Consider the following 17,543-nt stretch of genomic DNA (forward strand, 5'->3'; position numbering starts at 1 on the left):
ACTCAGAACTAGTACATACTGTCCCATGGGAAGAAAAACTAAAGGAAAAAAGTTCAGGAGAACTGGCAGTTTCTGAAAGAGACAACAGCAAACTATCCCAATGCAATGGAAAGAAAGGCAGAATAGTAAGACACCAAAATGGCTGCATCGGAAGCCCTTTAATTACCTGAAAAGCAAGAAAAGAGTCTTACAAAAAGTGGAAACAGACAAATTGCTAAGGATGAATACAAAAGAATAACAAACACGTAGGGATAAAATCAGAAAGGCTAAGGTACAAAGTGAGTTACACCTAACAAAGGATATAAAAGGCTATAAGAGGTTTTATAAATACATTAGGAGCATGAAAACAATGAAGGGAAGCATTGGTCCATTACTTAGCAGGGAAAGAGAACTAACAGCACAGGACACCAAAAAGGCTGAGATATTTTAGTGCCGATTTTGCTTCTGTCTTCTCTAAAAAGTTAACTGTGATTGGGTGCTTAAGACAATTAATATTAACAAGGGGAAAGGAACACAAGCTGAAATAAGGAAAGAGCAGGTTAAAATATTCAGGTAAGTTAGATGTATTCAAGTCAGCAAGCTCTGACAAAATTCACCCAAGGGTACTTAAGGAAGGTACTTAACTGAAGCAATTTTGGAACCATTAGCAATTATCACTGAGAACTCATGGAAGTGGGTGAAGTCCCAGAGGACCGGAGAAGGGCAAACAGTGTACATATATTTTAAAAGGGGAACAAAAAGGGCTTGGGGAAATATACACTACTCAGCCTAACTTTGATACCTGGAAAGATACTGGAACAAATTATTAAATAATCAGTTTGTAAGTACCTAGAGGATAATAGGCAAGGTGATAAGTAACAGCCAACATTTGTCAAGATCATGTTATGCCCAGCCAACTTAAATTTCCTTCTTTGGCAAGGTTACTTGCCTACTGAATATTGGGAAGCATTAATCTTGATTTTAGTAAAGCTTTTGACACTGTCCTACATGACATTCTCATAAGCAAACTTGTGAAATGTGATCTCGATGAAATTATTATGAAATGGGTGCACAACTGGTTGAAACTGTACTCAAAGACAACTTATCAATAATTTGCTGTCAGACTGGGAGGATGTATCTAATGGTGTCCCACAGAGGTCCGTCCTGGATCCAGTACTATTCAATATTTTCATTAACGACTTGGAGTGGAGAATATGCTTATAAAAATCTGTGGATAACACTAAGATAGGAGGGGTTGCAAGGACTTTTCAGGACAAGATCAGAATTCAAAAGGACATTGACAAATTGGAGAATTGGTCTGAAATCAACAAGATGAAATTCAATAAAGACAAGTGCAAAGTATTATACTTTATATTATATTAGGAAGGAAAAATTAAATGCACAAATACAAAATGAGGAATAACTGGCTAGGCAGTACTACTGTAGGATGAGATCTGGGGATTATAGTGGATCACAAATTGAATATGAGTCAACAATGTGATCCAGTTGCAAAAAAAGCTAATATTCTGGGGTGTATGTACCACAAGGGAGGTAATTGTTCCACTCTTTGGCACTGGTGAGGCCTCAGCTGGAGTACTGCCTCCAGTTTTGGGTACAATACTTTAAAAAAGATTTGGACAAATTGGAGGAGTCCGGAGAAGATCCATAAAAATGATAAAAGATTTAGAAAACCTGATCGATGAGGAAAAGTTTAAAATATTGGATATATCTAGTCTTTGGAGAAGATGAATGAGGGAGGACATGCTAGTCTTCAATTATGTAATTGGCTGTTATAAATGGGATGCTGCTCAATTTTTCTCCATGTCCACCAAGGGTAGGATAAGAAGTAATCGACTTAGTTTGCAGCAAGAAAGTTTCAGGTTAGATGGTAGGAAAAACATTCAAAGTATAAGAAGAGTTAAGTACTAGAATAGGTAAAAGGGAAGTTGCCCGTCACTAGAGCTTTTTAAGAACAGGTCAGACAAATACCTATCTGGGATCTAGGTATACTTGGTACTGCCTCAGCATGAGGGGGTGGGCTAAAATAACATCTTGAGGTCCCTTCCAGCCCTACAGTTCTGTGGTTCTATTATTATGATGTTTAGGTTAGCTGCCATCTTTTATAAGAGTGACTGCATTGCAGTGGTGCTATCTGTAAAGTATTCTGGGATCATTTGAGAAGAAGATGCTAATGTAACGTATTTTTAAACTGTTCAGACTTGTCTAATTTCAGTTTGAAATTAGACATTTTAAAAAGCATGAACACAAGAATAAAAATTGTACCATCACAGATCTACTGTATACAAGTTTTCAATAAATATCTAATTAAGGTAGGCAATTGCAATCAACACCACTAACTTCCAAACCAGAAAAATAGAATGGTTTGCAAATCTCTATTAAATGTATCCTAAATATCCCACACTAAAACAGGAGACAATTTTACAAAGGAGAAATATGCTTGGTATATACCAAGACTAAAAACTTTTCAAAAATAGAGTATTTATTGAATTTGAACAATAAAAGGATATTAAAGACAAAATCATCACTATGTATATGCTCAAGGTTTGTGTAGATAGATCATTTCTCAACTAACACATATCCCAGCTCTCACCTACACTCTTCTCCTTCATCTAACACAAACCAGAAAAGAAAGGAAAGTATGAAAGAATGTAGGAATGTAGGAAGAGGAACGTGTGTCTTATAGTCCTTTATTCTCTGCTATAAGATATATTTGGGAATTCAGTGCTAGGACTGAATCAAAATCAGTACTAGCAGGCAGATTACAATAATCTGTTACAAACATTTCTGCTTAAATTAACTTTGCAGTACTCATTGATTGTAGTCTTTTTTAATGATTTTTTTATTAAAACCTATGGGATTTGTAAACAACTTTGTGAGCTGCATGTGAAAGTGAATAAAGTGTGTACATTTCTTTCCACAGAAGTTTATTTAACTTTACGGTCCCACGGTCCCTGTTAAATATGGATATAATGATTAATAGCATCAGAGTAATTGGTGTCCAGTGTCTATTCATCACAGGGGTTCCATTTCTTTACAAAGTTCCTCCTTATGTAAAAAATATAGGACGTTCATGTTGTACCGGACAGCTTGATTAATGATACTACAGTTAGAGTCCCTCACATAATAAGCATGGTGTAAGTATTGTAAATGTCAGTTGTTCTGCCCAGTTTCAAGTAGGTTTAGTTCTGTTCACAATTAATAAAGGAAAAAGGTGGAAAACTATGTCTATTATTAGAGTTCTTGAAATTATTAATTTCAACAGTGCCCAGTTTTGCCATTCTAGCTACAGGTCAGGTGAAAAATCTGAGGAAGCAACTCAAGTCTAATTAGGTAAATAACCTTTTAAACATTGTATAGAAACATATTTACAAAACATACTGTAAATTATACTAACAGTCCAAACACGTCAAGGATATGAAAGGCATCCACAGCATTTACAAAACTCAACAGCATATGCAAATAAAAGATATACAGCACTGAGAATAATTCAAACTTAAATTCAGTGCTAACATACAGCTGCGAGAGCTGGAGATCTACAGAAAACTAGATCCTTCAGAAATAAGTCCCTATGAAAGATTCTGGGAATTGGTTTGAAAGACTTGGTTTTGGGAATTGGTTTTGTAAGTCTGAGTCAAGCACAATGTTATTTTCACACAGTTCATGTGTGAATTGATTTCTCTGTTAATAAATTATTTTTCCTGCACCTTTCCAAATAGGTAGATTCTAGCAAATTGTTTTATTGTGAAATGCAAACCTAATTCAAATAATGTAAACATAATCCACAAATCTGTGGAAAATTACTTGAGAACATAACTATTAGAAATAAATAATCTAGTGTAATTTGTAGTGAAAGTTCAAAGCCTGATTTATTTCCTTTTCCATACATGCTGTATAAATGTCAACAAGAAAGAAACAGCATAAAAGTAAATCATCCCTCAAAACCAGGTGTACACTAGTCCTATACAATGCACACCAGAATGTTTGTTAGAATAACTTACTATGCAATGCAGGAGACATGGAACTCAAATAACTTTTGCATTAAAGAACACCCTACGAAAATGAAAATCAAACCATCATGTTTTAAATAGAAGATGTGATGATGCACGTTGCATTTTTTTCGTTAGATTAATCCAGGGACTCTCTCCATGCGGTTTGACACAGACAGTAAGTAACACAAGCATGGTTGGGGGTGGGAATGGACAAGGAGACAGAGACATCAAGTTTTCCTTCTTGTATCAGTTATGATGTAACAGAATGAACTTGCCAGAAATCCCCTAAAGAGGACAGAAATAAAGTCAGGAAACTTCTTTAAACTAACATTTGAAAAATCTTATATTCACTAATTTGTGGAACTGAAGTAAAGCAAATCCCAGCACCTGATTCCAACTCAGCTATCTTCTATTTTCATGGGGAAATATCTAGGGTATGTGAAAAGGCAATAAGGGTTTGAAAACTTTAACTTAGAAAAAGTTTTTTGGTGGCAGTAGGTTTTTTTGTTTTGTTTTAAATGCTGGTAGCCAGCAATTGAATTAATTCCCACTTGTGGTGTAGACAAGGATAAAAAAATATATAAAGCATAAAAGAGACGATCATAACCCATGATCAGAACAGGAGGAAGGAGGACAGTGAGATAACAGTGGGGTAAAGAATACCTATATGTATAAACAGCCCAGTGTGCATACGGTATTCGGACTCTAAATTTTACTACAATCCAGGTTCCAGGGTTCAGACATGTTGAGCAAAAGCTGAAGCATTTACTTCAACTAAAGGTTATAGACATCATGAAATAAGTGGGAAGTTTTGTAAGAACAGACTGGTATGTCCTTCTTTAGACTATATTGGAAATATTCTACCATATGTATATTCCCTTAGCTTTCTTGAAACTTAAATCAGGAAGTGAAGATGTAATAGAAAAAAAACCTAAAGTCAGAACGGAAAAATTAACCAACCTTCTTGACCAGAAAGTTCAGTTTTGTTGGAGTTCTGAGGAGAAAATGGAGGCTGGTTCACCAGTGCTAGACAGTACTATTTTCATTGTTTACTTGAAGTCAGTTTTTCAAATCAGCTTAATGTGTATTTTTATTTTATTTTGGAACTATATAAAGAAATTGTCCCGAAGTCCCAAAGATGAACTCACAGCACCTCTAAGAAATAGTTAGGGTCTGCTGCCCCCACCTGAAAGCAATTTCAATCCTTTTAAAAAAAAAGTGCAAATTTGGGATATTCTAAGGGTGTGTTTTATAAAAATCTCTTCATAGATGTTTGCTTTGGTGAAGCTCTATTATTTTTAGCCAAACACTGAAAGCTCTGTCAGTATATGAAAAACTATATCCTGAGCAGGGATAGGAGAAATTAGTGCAAATATATTTTAAAAACAGACTAATATTTGGAGGGAAAAAAAACTTAAGTATAAGGTAACAGTTAGGAAGGAACAAGCCCTACATAAGATGAACCCCTGGGGCTTCTTCCATCTTCAAACATCCTTGGCATGTGGAAATAAGATTTCTAAAACTATGCCACATCTGACTAAATTACCTGTACTTTACAAAAGATTAATTGTTTTCACTGAAATTTGCTCAACTGTGATCTCTAATTATTACAAGCACACTATCCCTCAGATGTCTGAGCCTATTTCAGTTGCCATAACAACTTGGCATTGAATCATACCTCACTTATGGAAATGTGTATGCATATGCATTGTATCTACCCGTCTGGAAAGCATCCTCCCATTCCCAACCTACCATTTCATTGGCATATCATAGAACACTGACAAATGACAATACATTCTTTCTAATATAGTGTATTTTGACTTATGATTTCAAATTTCATATCATAATATTTTTTAAATATTCATCATTATTACCAATAGCTTCAGTTTAATTTCCTTGATTCTGCACTGAATGTAATGGTAAGAATGATGTTCTACATTCTGTAATGTAATTCTATTATGAGAATGCAGGGTTCAAATCAGAGAGTAAATGCATATACCATAGATTGGAAAAACTGTTAAAGCATTAGGACTCTCTGTTCTGCAAAGGGATCCCCCTTACATTGATCTAAACAGCCATTCTAATGGGTGGATTCCTTTGCAAGATCAGAACTTTAAACTGCACATTCAGTCTTTCCAATTACATAGTATATTCTATAAATTTAATCTTACTATGTTGATACACAGTTCCTTGGAGAATTTAAGAATTACCATGGCCTATAATGAGATATAACACATTGTGTGGAGTAGGGGTAGGAATATAGGTACAAATTAGAAACAGACCCAAGATTTAAAGCTTACATCCAAATCTGAACTTCCACGAAGTACAGATCACAGTAAATTATTATTTAATACGTACAATTATTAAATTCCCCAAGAAATTGTGTCAGGATCCAGGGCTTGATTATGACTCCATCTGTAATTCAGATAAAATAAGAAATGGTCCAAATCTTCACCTCAAATCAAACCTGGACCTTTTTGAAGATGTAAAATAGTTCAGAAGAAAGATCTCTTCCTCCCTCACTCTAACCTCCTGGGATAAACAGAAGGGGTCTCTTAATGCCATTTCTGAAGGACAAGCACGAGTGCCCAAGATCCAAGGCTTACATAAGACGACATGTCAAAATTTTGACTTAAAGCAAACATAAATCTCCCATATAAACAATTTACACTTTGCCAATTCAAATGCATGTCTTTCAACCCTGGTTTATGTTGGCAACCAAACTGTAGTAAACTGTGTTACCAGATTTTGGAAAGAAGAGTGAACACACAGAGATACTTTAAGTAAACCACCAAATGAAAATTGCAAAATGCAAGGTAAACACTGTTAAGTGTATTGCTAAGCAATACAAATTATGATGGCTATGGGAATGCTGTCACTAGTAATTTATCACTCTGAAAAAGAGACAGCCAATGGATCTGAGAGGGCAGACTTTCGTTTAGGGCATTTGTGAAGATAGCAAAAGGGTGACAGAGAGATCTTTTGCATCCAGCTGTGACAAAGGACCCCACTGGGGTAAGGGGAAGCATGCAAAGTAATCCTTACTTTCCCTGATAAGTCTGGGGCATGAGCTGGAGAGTTCAGCACAAAGTGATGTGTGATGATAATTTGCTTTCTCCCCCGCAAACTGTTGACCATATTCTTTGAATAGGATGGCTATTTATTGTAAGGTATTAATCATCATCTTAGCTAAAGAAAATATGACATAATTTTTTTCTTCCTGCTTGACTCCTGCCTACTGAAAAGAGTTGAATAAACAAATGCTTGCATGCTTCTGGGCATTAACTACCGTTTATTTACATTTCCAGATGTCTGCCTTTGATACGTTAGTACACAGAAGCACTTAGAAACTGTAATTCTGTATACTCAAGACCCAACAGACCTTCCCTACCTCTAAATAATGTATTCAAAACAGCAACAAAATGTAAGACTCCTATAAGCTACCGAACCTTTTCACTCATGATAAACACGAAGACCTATTTATCTAGAAGGATATTATCAAATTCTAAATTCATCAGAACTGCATTAAATAATAATATCTCTCCCCCCAGAAGCAGTATATTTTATGCACATAAAACAGTACTTTGAGCTTTAAAGTGTATGCAGATAAACAATTTTTATCATATTTCCAAAGTAACATTCACATTTACACTAATCTCAGAATAAATCTGTTAGTTTGAAAACATCAGATCATTGGATTTCACCCACTGTACCAACAAGCTAGTGAAATCACATGACAAAAGGTCAAATGGACATTTGTGAGTGTACTTTCCACTCATACACCAAAGAGGGGAGAAAATATTCAAACTAAAAAGGCCACCACCCGCCTTCAGTTGAAGAGCGCTATATTTATACATCTATTTGAAGTTATTCATTGGCTATGTTGACATCTATGGTGTCGTGTAGAGTAGACACTCCAAGCCCAGCTACCACCTGTATAAATAGGAGCACAGACAGTGAGGCACTGCTTAGGCAAGTAGAATACAGACATGCCAGACCCTTAGGGCATATACCTTACATCGCTCTCTACAGTGCCTCCCTCACTACACTGCAGTGTAGTGTCCTGCTGCCAGAGCCTTTTGCAGAGAAAAGCCCTAGCACTTCCCAGCTGCAAGACCCTCTCTCTACTGCCTCCCCCCGCCAAGTCTTTCACTGCCAGTTGCAGCTACACGCCACAGCGTGGACGTGGCCTGCTTCTCACTGCAGCATGCAGTTACGCATGCCCTACACTCTGCTATAAGTGTAGACACGGCCATTGTAGCTATGACAATATACTCCAGATGAGAACCTGGCCCTAAGGTAGAACGCTCCTGCCTCTACTTATACCAGTTTTCACGTTTTCTGTGTATGCAGAGCCCATTCCTGAACATTAATAAGCATCTCAGCTTTTAGTTGCTTGCACAATGGGATCGATACTAATATGCCTCACTTTTCTGTTTGTTTTAAACATAAAACAGAAAGAGAAATTACATACCCAAATGCTGCTTATTGCTGTTATTTTCAAAAACAGAAAATCAGAAATCAATACAGGTAATATATGAATTTATACCTTGTTGAGACTTATAGAAAGCATCATCACCACACATCTCAGTGCACACAACTTGAAAAATAAAAAAAGTTTTTATTTTTCAAGGAGGCAAAATAAGTGCAGACATTCCCAAATATACACAATCCCCCATAAGCACACACTCCACACAGAAAAAATGGATGGAAACCTAAAATAGGAATTCTAGGGCCCTGAAAGATATATTTTTAATGTATAATATCCAAGACCTCCATTCTGACAATATTTAGGCACACACTTAACTTTAATCATGTGAGTAAAAGTTAAACACATGCTCTGCCTAATACTTTACAAATCATATAAGCAGCCTTATGGGGAAATATTTACAGAAGTTTGGGATTGCCACATTGCTAAGAAGAGTATGCCTAAGTCAGTTATGCAGGTCATTCCAAACTCATACTGATAAAAGCTTTATACCAGGCTACCCTATTCTGTACATTAAAAACATTACTATTTTGGGGATGTTTTAAAAAGTTTTAAAAATTTCATTGGGACTATTTTTGTGTATCTGCCGGTAAAGCCAGGCTCCTTAGTTACTATGAGTCTCAAAAGAGCAGGGCTCAGAAGGAGAGAAAAAATAAAACTAATACATTTTAAACCCTCTAAAACAAACTGAAATACCTCTTTTAAATATAAGAGTGTGTCCACTTGAAATCAGATATTTTGGATCTTTCAGGGACTAAGAGTTCTGGGACGCACTGGGAAACGGAGAATCTCCCTTCACCCAATAGCATAAACCTCCCTAAGTCAACAGAAACTTACACTGGTGCAGAATTAAAAATTGTTCAGCATGTGCCTTAGCCCAGTGCTCTTTTCAGGGAAAGGAAACTCCACATTTGTGGGACAAAAGGGGGGAAACATTTCATTGGCAGGTTGATTTAAAAAACACAGGTGCCACACCCACTGTCTTGAAGTGGTTTCTATCATATACAGGGTTTACAGTTTGGTTCAAATTGCTCCCAGCACCCCATTACACAAATTGTTCCAGCACCCCTGTTTAAAAAGTAAAGGAATGGCAGCTATTTATAGCTGCTTGTTTTCCTAAAATAGAAGATAACCATGGAAAATGTTGGCAAACTGTGACCCTCTAATGGCTTTTATATCTCATATTGTCTTAACATTTTAATCTAGGTTTTCCAAAAGACCAAGTGCCCTTTTCATTTCTAACTTTCATAATAAACACCTTGGACAACACATTGCAGGTGTTCTGGATTTTATAGATAGAGTCCCAACACTGTCCCTTCCTAACATTCTGCTTATTCTCATAAGCAGCAGCACCCATACAGAGTCTTGACTGGAATTTATACATTGATGACTGTACACGAGGCGGAAAATAAATGTTTCCCTCAGATTTTATTTAGATTCTAAGTTAAAATGTGCAAAGATCAGAAGAGTTTCTAAGACAGGGCACAGCTACACAGACAAAGCATAACTATTGGGCAAAAGTCCACACCTGGTGACCTACAAAGAGGATCCAAGCACTCATCTAAACAAATAGATGTCTTTCTTTTAATATACGGCCTATAAATTCCCAGCCATCTTGATCAATGGAAATTGCCGCACAAAATATTTTTTCTTATCCAGGAAATGTATGTTCTCAGACGTTCAGACCAGAAAAGACCATTGTGATCTAATATGACTCCCGGCACATCACAGGCCACAGAACCTCAACTACCCATTCCTGTAGCAGACCCCATAACCTTTGGCTGAGTTACTGAAGTCCTCAAATCTTGATTTAAAGATGTCAAGTTACAGAGAACCCACCATTTACTCTAATTCCAACCAGCAAGTGACCTGTGTCCCACACTGCAGAGGAAGATGAAAAAACTCCAAGGTCTGCCAACCTGACGTGGGGGAAAATTCCATCCTGACCCCAAACATGGCAATCAGTTAGACCCTGAGCTTGTGGGCAAGATTGACCAGCCATACACCTGAGAAAGAATTCTTTTTCTATGTATGCCATTCCTAATTCCTTAAGGTGACAGATGATCATCCCTTGATATTTATGAATCAAACTCTAACCCTCTCACAGAAATGCCAGAACAGAAGAAACAATACACCAAGAATTCTGAGTTTTAACTCAAAGTTACCACTGTATTCTCCCAAAAGGGGGAAGTTTGTGGGTGTGTGGAGAGATGCAGGGGGCTGGGGCTCTGTCTGCAAACCCTATATAGGCAAAGGAGCTCAGAGAAACTTGGATTCCTGCCGAAAACCAATCCAGCAGATCTAGGGGCATCTGCATAGGGAGTCCATCCTCATTCCAAGGCTAATTCCTGAGCACCTCCCCTTCCTTCCGTATCTATCTCTGGACTCACGGCTTGCTCAGGAGCCATTCTGTTGCTCCTACCATGCCTGCATCCTATGTCACCCTCTGTGGACAGTGGAGTGCAAAGCAGCAGTTAATGAGATGAGAAACAAACATTCATTTCTGCTGGATTTAGCATCAGTATTTTTAATGAGATACCACGGGAACACATCATATGCACTAACTGTTCCTTGGTTGGGTCCTGCTATGGGCAACCTCACCTCTGACTCCCAGCCAGGCTTTATTACTGTGCTAGGGGCCAATATGCTGTACAGCGAATACTTTCCTTGATTTTTATGCTCTCTGGGAGAGTGCATTGAAAATTCAGACCCATAAAATTCCAACAAAGACAGCAAAGGTGAACGCTGTAATGCAGACAGGACATAGGTGCTTTCCTGACATTTAAAACACTTCTGCCTTTTCTATACTTCAACTTCCACTACAAAATAATTGCAGGTTCAGATTTTCCCAGTGTAGAATCACCCTCTGTGTCCAGTTTTTTTTATCACTTTGTTGCTCTTCAAATTGCACAGAGACAGAAAGAAGTACTGGCCCTGAAAAAGTCATTTCCAAATGGTAAGAGCTACTGGACCTCTCAGAGAAATATTCATTTCTCACAGACATACATATTATATGTTACTTTTATATAATGCTTTCAAAAACTGAAGAAACATGATTACATCATGAGCCAGGAATCATTTTTCTGAACAGTACAACCCATCTGGGGCATCCTTATTGGAAGCACCAGTGAAGCAAAAATCAGATAAAAATTTTAATAAATCTAAATACTAAAAAGAACTTGGTTTTAAAAGAGCATTTTCTCAATTGTAAAAGAGCCAGAAAATCAGGACAAATATAACCAAGTATCACAAAGCTACCATTTTTTTAACAGAAAGATAGAGACACGTCACTTTTGAGGTTAATTTCAAATGCAGCTGCTGTGATGTTCAGCTTGCAGTAGAAAAAATATATCATAAAAACTAATATTTGGTTCATTTGAGAGAATAGTTAAGCACTGATTTTTATGACAGCTATGTTGGTTTTTAACACTGAACCCCCAAAATCCTAAGTATATTCCAACTGTTACTTGTTTTAAAAAAAACTTTATATTTACAAGATTTTTCTCTCAACTGCTCAAATTTAGTCTTTCACATCATTTACAAAGCTCAGAAATGGTACTTTCAAATAAACCAATAATGGAGACACAAAGATTTAAAATAAAATATTCAATTTATCCTGCATTATGGAAGTAAATGATCTGGACAGGTCCTGTAAGAAAGGTCTTAAAATGCTGTGATATGGTTAAACCACAAGTTAAAATAAATGACAGCACTGATGAAATATAAATCTGCCCATACAAGCAGGTGACTGGACATTGGACTCATCTTTAGAAATATTTTCTCAATCTCTAAAACTGGGCTGAATTTTAAAGAAAATGTTTAAATTCAATTAGTCCAGAACTGTTCTAGCCACAGATTAGAAAATGAAATGTTCATACTCCGCATGTACCAACCTATTACATACTCAGCAGAAGCATGCAGCAATTTTTCTCTATACCTATGTTCTATAGAAATTCTGCAAGATGTCTGTGTGGTTTTTCTTTAGAATGCCCTGGATACTGGAACACAAAAACACACAATAGCATATACTGCCCTACAGAGGAGAGAACGAGAAGATATTCCTTAAAGCAACATTCATCGGCAGGTAGTGATCAATCCCTGATCGCTCTGCTGTCGACTCCGGAACTCCACCAGGGCGAGAGGCGGCCGTCGATCCCGTGCCACAAGGACGCGAAGTAAGTGATTCTAACTCCATCTAAGATACGCAACTTCAGCTATGAGAATAGCGTAGCTGAAGTCAATGTATCTTAGATCGATCCCGCCCAATAGTGTAGTCCAGGCCGTAGTCCTACCGACTTTCTAGTGACCAGGTAGCAAAGTAAAAGTGATATCTGAAATATAGATTGTAGGCAAGTGTGGTTCTAAAAATGAGAAAGTTGTGTGTTCTTTATTCCACCAGATTCTCTAAAAAAAAACAACAAGCTAATAAGCCTGCCTCCGGCTCTAGCAACTAAAAGCAAGTCAAAAACCTATTTTCAAATTGTGAAAACCACACTGGATTAACAGAAGCTTTATGTTGCTGTCTCAGTAGCAGCAACTGGCTCTGACAGACTATTTTTAAACTGAATCCCTTTCTGATTCTAAGATACAGTGTGTATAAGGATAATAATACTTGGCACTTCTAGAACATCTTCCATGGAAGACTTAAAGTGTTTTCCACAACATCCCATGGATAAATATCCCAATTTTACAGATGCAGAAATCAAAGCACACAGAGATGAAAGGCCAGATTTTCAAGAGTTCAGCTCCCATTTACACACTTACAGAGGCCAGCTTTTCAAAATAACTCACTACCTTGGGTGCACAATGGCTGCTGAGCACTACTGAAAAATCTAGTATTTTGTTACGTTCCTAAACAGGAGCATAACTTTGAAAATCTAGCCCCAGCCATGGACTTGAAACTCCAGCCCTGAGCGCTTTTGAAAATTCAGTCTCACATGGCTTGCCCAAAGTGACCCAGATGGTTGCAGAGCAGGGAAGAGATATCCTAACCTCCAGCTGAAGTTTTAACAACAAAGACCATCCTCTGCCTTTATACGTCCAATCAGGGGAGCCTCTTATACAATTGTTCAATAATGTGAACATTTAACAACTATTTAGTAATATTTTAAGTATCTTTATTTCCTGACCCCCATGACATAATTTAGGTCACTGTTACAAAAGGTTATATACCTGTCATATGGCAGGAGTCAGCATACACAAACTCCAGTGGCTGCTGTTACACCGGAGCCAAGCAGACCTATTTTTCAGTTCCTCTGCCTCACAGATGATTACTCTGCCAGAGCAAGGAATCAAGGAAGGGGGACCGCAGTAGCGCAAAGGCTGTAGGGGGAAGCCAGTTACCTTCAGTGACCCCCAGGCTTAGAAGCAAATCCTGCCTCCCCTCACCCAATGGAAGAATCAGAATCAAACTGCAAATTCACAGTTGTCACTCCTTTATGCAGTTATTCCAGTGGAAGGATGCATTAGGCCCTGTTTGAAAGAGAGTTCCCCTGCAGTGAGCTCCATGTACTAATAAATGTCCATGTTTATCAAGAAAGCCCTCCTGATGCTTTGGATTAACAGAAGCATGTTGATGTACATCATCAACCCAATTTATTTATCCAGTTGCAGACGATTGTATTTAATACTTTTGCAGATCAAAAATAATGTTGAATTCTTCTTGTAGACATGCTAAAGCAATGCACTAACGACTATTTTTTCCATAAAATAGTCTGAAAATTCAGTAAGCTTCTCAGACTCCAGATTCCAATACATAATAGTGCAATGAAGCTGACAGGTTCCCTCCCCATCCCCCTCCCCACCACCACCACACAATAAATAGTGTGATTTGGAGCACTGGAGGATAACAGAATAAAGAGAAAGCAAGAACATCTTTCCTCAAATCACTTCTACAAAATACCAGTGTACTATTGAACTGGGTTAGCGCACAAGTAACATCTAAAACAGAAAAAATAGGACACTTTCTGAACTTAGCAACTGCTTTTTTTCGATTAATATACAGTGCTGGACATTAGGATAATTTTCATTTCCATTCACAGGTTTCAAGGTGAACAGCTAATAACCTGTAATAAGTTACTTGCTTAAGATTAATGGTTTTCAGTGTGGGGTACTATAATTTAGTGCTGTTGTCCTTAGCAGGATGCATGGATGAATGAACATAATAAAAAAATCCTGGCAATGGTCTTCAAGACCACCAGGCACACACCGAACAAAGAAGAAGTGACATTTTCAACCTTGCACTTGCCCTTTGAATTATAGTGACAGTATGAAATAAAAGATGGTCAGCACTGCATGTATTTATTCACAGAATTTGCATTTCCTTCTGCATAGCAACCCATCAATCCAGCAGTTGGCAAATGTGATACTTGTCAGTCCACAGACGGCTTAATACCAGCAATCGTTTCAGGGCTGGGGCCCTATATAGTGTGGGGGGGTACCCTATCTAAATACTTCTTTAAAAAAAAAAATTTGAAACTTCGTTTCATTATTTCAACTTAGAGTAGATTTTCAGTATTCCGCATCAGCTTACATTACAATCAAACAAATTGTTGCAACCCACTAAAGGCTTAAGGGCTTGATCCAAAGTCTACTGTTGTCATCGGAAGTCTTTACATTGACTTCAATGGAGTTTGGATCGGGCCCATGTAGGGCTTACTCTGTCAAGTGTTGATTGCCTCCTGCACTGCAATAGGAGCTGAGGGTACTCAGCCCCTTTCAGGAGCAAGCCCTAAGTAATTTCATTGGCCTCTTTAAAACAAAAAACAAAATAAAAAAACATTTTGGGTGAATTTAGTGTTCACAAAAGGCACCAGCCTATGTGGATCCTGGGTCGGATGGTGGAGCTCACCAAAACGAAAGGCCCACCCTCCTCGGGTGACAGAGAAGCCACAGATCCCAGAACTCTCATGATTAAGGCTGCGAGTCTGTCACGGAGGTCATGAAAGTCACAGATTCCATGACTTTCTGGGACCTCCGTGACTTCTGCAGTGTCCCAGGCAGTTGACTCCAGGGCCACCTGAGCTGCTGGGGTGGCACAAAGCAGCGGTACTGGAGCCACCGTGGTGCCCTGGAGCCACCCTTTCCCCCCACCCCCCGAGCAGCAGCAGCGGCGGCGCCCTGGAGCTCTTCCTCCAGAGCAGCACCCCAGTGCCCCCCAGAGCACCTAAGATTTAGTCATGGGGTATTCTTCGTAAAAGTCATGGACTGGTCATGGGCCGTGAATTTTTGTTTATTGCCCGTGACCAGTCCATGACTTTTACGAAGAATACCCATGACTAAATCTTAGTTCCACATAATCATGAGTAAGGCTAAGAATGAACAAACAGGGACAGGGTGCAGGTCACAGGGTCAACACAAGGGATACGGGGGGGTTGCTGAGCAGAGAACCCTGAACAATGCCCACTACTCTGAGGAGTCCAAGAAGCCAATGGACGCTGCCCAGAGGAACTTAGTCCAGAGGCATACACAGAGAGCCACAGAAAACCTCCCCCGTTCAGCCTCCTCCACCTGGACTGATGTGTGGCTATCTTGGCAAGTGCCAAGAGGTTGATGAAGGGTCTCCTGACTTTATGGGTCTACAGTTGGAGCAGACATACAGGGAGAGGTCCAGAATCTCAGAGGAAGGTCTACAACCTGGCACCCTGCAGGCAGGTGTGCCCAGGGTCTCCCTCTCACCACTAAAATGACAGGCTTTGGGACTGACAACTCTGTATACAGAAGTCCTCTATTTAGGCCAGCTCTGGTAGTACAGCAGAGTCAATCACAACCATCCCCAACAATGCCCTACATGTGTGTCTCAAATTGCACCCGGAGAGAAACAATCTCTAGGAGCAAAAGGTTTCCCTGTTCATGCAGGTTGTGCTACAAATTATGTCCCCAAATTATGTCTTAAGGGACAGCCCAGAGTATGGGATTTTCTGGTGAAGGCACATTGCATCTATGGGCATTAGCAAGCAGCACTGTACCCCTAAGGCACAATGCCTTCAGTGCACCCCTACTGTGCTTTGTGGGTGGAGAGAGGGAAAATAAATTGGTACAGCCCTGAAAGGGTGCAGCATACTACCCCTTTCACATCCAACCTGCTCCGCTGGCTGGTGCCTAGTGATGTCTAGAAAGGAATTTACCTTCTTAGTAAGAAAGAAAATAATTAAAGCTAGCTACCAATCTTTTCTGGACATCCCAAACCAATATCAGCACCCTAGTCACATGAAACAAAGATTGCACAGGTATGCGGTTATTTGATTTTGGGAAGTTAGCTGTACATGCAGACTAGATGTAGAAAAATACAGAAAAAGAATTTGCATTGATGAAAACATTGTAGAATGATCATCTTTCTTTTTGATGTTGCTAAGCGATAATTTTCAATTCATTTAAACAAACATATATACAAAAATGATATTTCAGTTTCAGCTGGATCAACTGAATTCTGATTCTCCATTTCTAAATTTATTAAAGCAGTTTTTCATATCATGGAAGAGATTAACAGAATTTGTTAGCCATTTCTGTGATTACAAGAAGATAATCTCAGGCAGGAACTCTCTCTTATATTAGGATTTTATTTTTTAAAATTGTAAGTGAACATTAATGTTCAAATACACCAACTCATTTTATAAACAAAAGTCCAAAATGCCTGTCATGAGTGTTAGGCCTAGTGTCTGCATTCATCTGATTTGTGTTGGACACTATCTTCTGCTACATTTAAATCCCTATCTTCTTCCAGTACTGTTTTTGTTATGGTAATTTAAGTTTAATACACTGATCCAAAATCCAGTATTCTACAGAAGACCAAAACAAAAAAGTCAGATAGTAACGACTATCTTAAAACAGATATTACAAAAAAAAAAACAACAACAACAACAACAACTACAGAACTATTTTCTTCCATCAACCCCTATTTGAGAATACAGGCATACAACTGAACATTAGTAATACCTTGTGGTAACAATTTTCACATTTATTTACAATTAGAATAGTAAAATTCAACAACTCATTCTCAGTGGCATTTCATATGGAAATTTTACTTTTGACTGATTTTGCACCTCTAATATTTTTCTGTATGCATA

General features: G+C 38.2%; 1 protein-coding gene across 7 annotated transcripts in view; it reads right to left on the reverse strand.

Moving 5' to 3' along the window:
* CACNA2D3 (calcium voltage-gated channel auxiliary subunit alpha2delta 3) overlaps nt 1–17,543 on the reverse strand; it is a 735,544-nt gene that overhangs the window by 673,752 nt on the left and 44,249 nt on the right. The window lies entirely within an intron of this gene.

This window comes from Lepidochelys kempii, chromosome 7, assembly GCF_965140265.1.
Source record: "Lepidochelys kempii isolate rLepKem1 chromosome 7, rLepKem1.hap2, whole genome shotgun sequence".
Taxonomy (NCBI): domain Eukaryota; kingdom Metazoa; phylum Chordata; order Testudines; family Cheloniidae; genus Lepidochelys; species Lepidochelys kempii.